Below are 5,653 nucleotides of genomic sequence, written 5' to 3'. Positions count from 1 at the left end.
GGGCAGGCAAACACCACCTTCCACTCAGCCTCCTGTTTTATGGCAGCACTTATGCTCTAGGCATGGGTTACAGGAGGTACCCCAGGTACATTAGGTTTTATTATCCACATCATGCCAAAAAGGTTTGGGGAACAAAAAATGAAGAGTCAGAGGATCGTTTCTTTTGGAAATATATCTGCTGGATACTGAAATATTTTATCTTGGGATCTACAGGGAGTTTCACTGGGTTAATACTACCTGGCAAGCACGAAGGGCAGGAGCTTGGGATGAACATGACCAGCCAAGCACACAACCAGCTGCCGGTGCACGGCGGCTCTGAGCCAGAGCTGGGATCTGTGTGTGCTACAGCTGGAGGGGAATTTTCCCTCCAGGAGCCTGTCTGGTGTTTGAATTGAGCCCTTGGCCTCCTTAGCGATCCACGGCGGCGATGCACAGCTACATGTGTCACGGAGCATCTCTCCGTGTGTTCTGACACTGCCAGTTATCATATCACTCAACATCCTCCGGTTCCTCTGCTAGGAAATCTGAGCAATCACTCCCCCTTCATATCCATGTTGCTCATGACTGACAGAGAACTCTCCTGGAGGAGATACCACCAAAGAAGGATGCTCAGGCAACCCTTGTACCTGCTCTGTCCCATCATCCCGACACTCCTCTTTCTTTCTGACCTCCTTTGATCCCACCATGCCCTTTAAGGATGGCAGCTCCCAGCACAAAAACCTCCCCATGGATTTTACAGGCAAGGGTTGACCTTTGCTCATTACTGCAAGCACTGCCACAGCACAAGTCATGCTTTCATTGAGCAACTGCAGCTCCAAAATTCAGGAGCAATCCAGGCTGGAATTTATCAGGGCTTATTTGTAGCATTAGCTTTGTCTGGCCCTGTTACACATCTATTTTCCAATTCCTGTAATGGATATTGATGCTTAGAACAGCTCAGCTCTTGAGAAAGCCCAGGACAGGGAGTGACATCGTTCAGGGCAGGCAGGAGATGAAGCAGCTCTACCATATCTACATGGCAGCATTAAAAAACAGGCTGTGTCCTCCTCAGCACACAGAGACAACAGCACTGAGAGACTGAATTCAAGGCATTAGGCACCCGAGAGAAGACAGACAGTCACCTTTAAATCCCGAAATATCAGGGGAAATTCAGTTTACTTTACAACAGCTTCATGCTTTCTGCATTTAACTTCTTTTGATGCCTTCCCTGCTCTATCACTCAGGGCAGTTCTGCCCTTGAAATCCTGGTCCTGCACAGGGCAGATTACTTTAACATCCATCAGAAGACAAAATTTTACAACTCAAACCATTCTGGTAACTGGCAATGCTGTTTAACACAAGGAAGGCATTCAAACCTGAGGCTAACTCTCCTCAGAGGAGGTGTTTTCTGCAAGTAGAGGTGTAAGCTAAGCCCCAGAATTAATCCCTGCCACACAGGGTGGTTTCCATCTATTAGTAAGAGACATACCATTATACCCAGTCTGGAAGCAAAGGGTCGAAAGGAAGTTTTGCAGTCTCATCAGGAACACTCAGACAATGGAAAGCACTGAAGGAGCTGAAAGGCCAAATCAGTGGAGAAGCAGGTGGCAGAAAAAATGCTTCACCCTCCAGGACAGACTGGGGCTGCAGCCTGATGCCAGCTGATGGCGAGGATGTGCAGGGACATTGAGGGAAGGCAACCTAAATACACCTGGATTATCAGCTCTGTACCAGGGACCAGCAACTGAGCCCTGGTATCAGCTCCAGCTGCAGCTCATCCCCTGCCTCTTCCCCTCCTCTGGACAGGGATGGTGATCTTAGCCAAATCGGAAGGGTCGGAAGGGACCTTAAAGCTCACCTCATTCCACCCCCTGCCATGGGCAGGGACATCTTCCACTAGTCCAGGCTGCTCTGAGCTGCTTGAACACTTCTAGGGATGGAGCAGCCACAGCCTCCCTGGGCAACCTGTGCCAGTGTCTCACCACTCTCACAGCCAAGAATTCCTTCCCAATATCCCATCTATCCCTGCCCTCTGGCAGTAGGAAGCCATTCCCCCTTGTCCTGCCACTCCAGGCCCTTGTCCAAAGTTCCTCTCCAGCTCTCTTGGAGCCCCTTTAGGCACTGAGCCAGACTTAGGGAAGCTCCAGCCCAAACACATGAGAAAGACAGATGCTTTGACCAGCAAACGCCCCCAGGGAGGGAGGCATGGGAATGCCATCCCCTATGGGTCCCACGACCTCCATCACAGCCTTGGAGATGCAGCTTTTTAAGGCTGGGCTGTATGTCCACCCAGGGAACGATGACCTACAGACCTTTCTGCAACACTTCTGCTCTCCCACCAACACAGGATAACAGTGTTGGAAAAACAAGGCTCTTCCAAATGTGTTTCAAGGCAGAAAAGGACATGGCCAACACCCTCTACATATGTGGAGCCATAATCCAACCTATTATGGCCTGTTTCATGAGGCTGAAGGTAATTTTGGCAATGAAATTCCTCAGATAAAAACCTGGGATTAGCAGCACAATAGTCTGGGATGTCAGGCCAGATGCCAAAGGTAAATGGACTAATTCATCCTCCAGTTCATCCCTTTTGGAGCAGGCACTATAGGGAGACACATAAGCAGATGCAAATGGATCCACCCTCTGAAATCCCAACCCTTCCCAAAGCTGCAGCATGAGATGCTTGTTTTGTCGGCTATGATGGCAAGGCAAACCCCCAAAATCTCTCCCTTGGCTTGTTCCAGATTGAGTCCTACCCCTCGGTTTTTCTGTCACACCATCCCAGGTGAAATGGTTTGTCCTTTCTCCTCCTCCCAGGCAGCACAGGAAGATGGAAGAGCAAAGACTCACAGGAGACAGTGAAACAAGCTCTGAGCAGAAGCTGCACCTTAACCCAGTCTGACCAAAGATCCAGAGCACAGTGAGGTGATATAACTGTGCTAACAAAAGCCTTTCAAGTTGAGGCAAAGCTTTTCATTGAGCAGTGAGTAAGTCCATGCCTCACTTTTGGGTAGTTCCACTGACAATTATGAACTACATTCATGTGGGAAACCTCACTGAGAAGATTTCTCAAGGCCTGGCAGTGAGATGTGGCAAATATACGAACAGATTGCAGACAGACTGAGAAGATTTCTCAAGGCCTGGCAGCGAGATGTGGCAAATATACGAACAGGTTGCAGACAGAAGAGCCCAAAGTCATCCATCTCCACCATCTCCAAAGTGATGCACCTGCACAGACACCAGGCCAGGCTGAATCAACCTGGTCTAGTGGAAGGTGTCCCTGTCCAATGCAGGAGGTGGAACTGGATGATCTTCAACATCAGTTCCAACCCAAATCATTCTGTGATTGATTAAAATAAGCCCTTGCTCTATGCAGAACTTAATGCTTAGTTTAGAAAACCCTCCAACCTACTGAAACCGCGATAATAATTTTACATCAGTACCTATTTAATTGTTTTGCTAAATAAGGGTCTCAAACAGTGGAAAAAATGAGACTTTTGAAGAGGCTTCTTTATCCCTACCATGGCTCCTGGTTCAGGACTTTGGGTAAACACAAGGAATACCCACTGGGTAAGCTCTTGAGTCAATTAAGGAGGCGGCTCGTAGGCTCAGCTGGTGATGTCTGTGTTGGAGTTTACAGTCATGGCTGATCATGGCACTAGATATAACAGGTTAAATCCCCTTTTTCCTGAGCAGGGAGCACCTTCTGATATCCCCAATTTTACAGCTCAGTGAGCTCCTGTCTCAGGCTGTTTTACTTAAGGCTGGTTCTCTGCTCAGCTTGGGGTGGAGATGCAGGATCTCAGAAGGGCAGAAGTCACACTATAAAACTTCATGATGCTCCTGCTCCTGAGGCAGCATGAGATTTGACTCAGCAGATACCAGGGAGCTGCACAACAGGACTTGGCATTGCACAGACAGTAAGAAACCCCAAAGCATGTGGTGTCCAGTGCAGGGATGGCAAGCAGCATCCCCTGCTCCTTCCTGGCACCAAACTTCTGCTAGGAGGTTGAGCCAGTTGGGAAAGCAAAGCTCTTACAGAGCTTCTACTCTGCAGCCTGTCTGAACAAACAGCCACCAGTTAACCCTGTGTCACCTCACTGCTTGGGGCCAGATCACACAGTCAACTGAGGCTGGAAAAGACCTCATCCCATCCCACCTTTGACCAAACACCACTGTGCCCACTAAACCATATCACGCAGTGCCACATCTGCTCCTTTCCTGAACACTCCCTGAGGAGCCTGTTCCAATGCCCAACCACCCTTTCAAGGGAAGAAATTTTTCCTAATATCCAACCTGAACCTCCCCTGGCGCAACATGAGGCCATTTCCTCTTGTCCTATCAAATGCTGAGTTTTGTGCTCATCTTCCCATCTCAGCTCCTCAGCGGGCTGGAATCCAACTGTGCTGCTCCTGTGTGCTCCAAAAAAGTCATATCCCTGGGGTGATCTGTATTTGCAGCAAGAAACCCTGAGTAGTGAGCTGGATATCTGCAGCAAAAAGCTTTTGTAGGTACATGCCATCTCCTCCCTGAACACTCAGTCCCTGATACAAGAGTGGCTCAGAGTGAAAAGAAAACACCTGGAAAAAAAGGAATTCTTCAGGGGACTGGAAAAATCTATTTTCCTCTTGTTTATCAGTGAGTTACTTTGTTCTGCCTGTGTTACTACTGCTTAACTTCTCTGAAACCACATTAAGAAAGAAAGGCAAAAAGCAGAGGGCACGTCATTCATCTTTGCAGGACAAAACTGTTATCAGAGACTTGTGTGCTCAGATTTCAGCCGCTGCTCCTCCTTCCCCCCAGCGATAATTACCATCGTGTCTGTGCAAGAGAAGTAGCTGCGATTTGAGCAAACAGGAGCTCTTAAAGTGACAGGGACAGGCAAACAGCAAGAGAAGCTTAAGAAAAAGAGTCACAGCTCCTGGAAGGAGCTAACTACAAATTGCCGCTATCAGTCCATGTGGCTTCTTGCCCAAACTGTTAACTTATCCAGCATTTACAAAACATGTATCATTAAGACAAAAGAGTCACTCAAGGAGCAGGTTTTAACAGTTTCAGAGTTAAAAGAGAATTTCACCGTAAACTGACATTTTCAGAAGTGAAATTCCTTCTGCAGTCTGTGCTATAAAACTGTATATCAGTCACAAACCCAATACCAGTAAAGTTTTGAGAAATGTCAAATCATGGAAACAGGACCTAAAATCCCACAGAGTGGGAGGGAGGACTCTGCCTCTCTGCTCTGCTCAGGTGAGACCTCAACCTGCTGTGCTGCCTCCAGCTCTGGGGCAGCAACAGCAGAAAGACACAGAGCTACTGGAGTGAGTCCAGAGGAGGCCACAGAGATGCTTCAAATACTGGAGCTCCTCTGCTCTGGAACCAGGCTGGAGAGTTGGGGGTGTTCAGCCTGGAGAAGAGAAGGCTCCAGGGAGACCTTCAAGCTCATTCCAGTGCCTAAAGAGGCTCCAAAGGAGGTGGAGAGGAACTTTGAACAAGGGTCTGGAAGGACAGGGTACAGGGAATGGCTTCCCACTGCCAGAGGGCAGGGATAGATGGGATACTGGGAAGAAATTCTTGGCTGTGAGGGTGGTGAGGCACTGGCACAGGCTGCTCAGAGCAGCTGTGGCTGCCTCATCCCTGGAAGTGTTCAAGGCCAGGTTGGATGGGGCTTGGAGCA

The 5,653-nt window shown here is 48.7% G+C and overlaps 1 protein-coding gene across 3 annotated transcripts in view; it reads right to left on the bottom strand.

Annotated features, from left to right (window-relative positions):
* Positions 1-5,653, bottom strand: part of LOC103804765 (casein kinase I) — a 49,041-nt gene that overhangs the window by 42,090 nt on the left and 1,298 nt on the right. The window lies entirely within an intron of this gene.

Source organism: Acanthisitta chloris, unplaced genomic scaffold (genome assembly GCF_000695815.1).
Source record: "Acanthisitta chloris isolate BGI_N310 unplaced genomic scaffold, ASM69581v1 scaffold7596, whole genome shotgun sequence".
In the NCBI taxonomy this organism is placed as follows: Eukaryota; Metazoa; Chordata; class Aves; order Passeriformes; family Acanthisittidae; genus Acanthisitta; species Acanthisitta chloris.
This window is presented reverse-complemented; position numbering and strand designations above follow the sequence as displayed.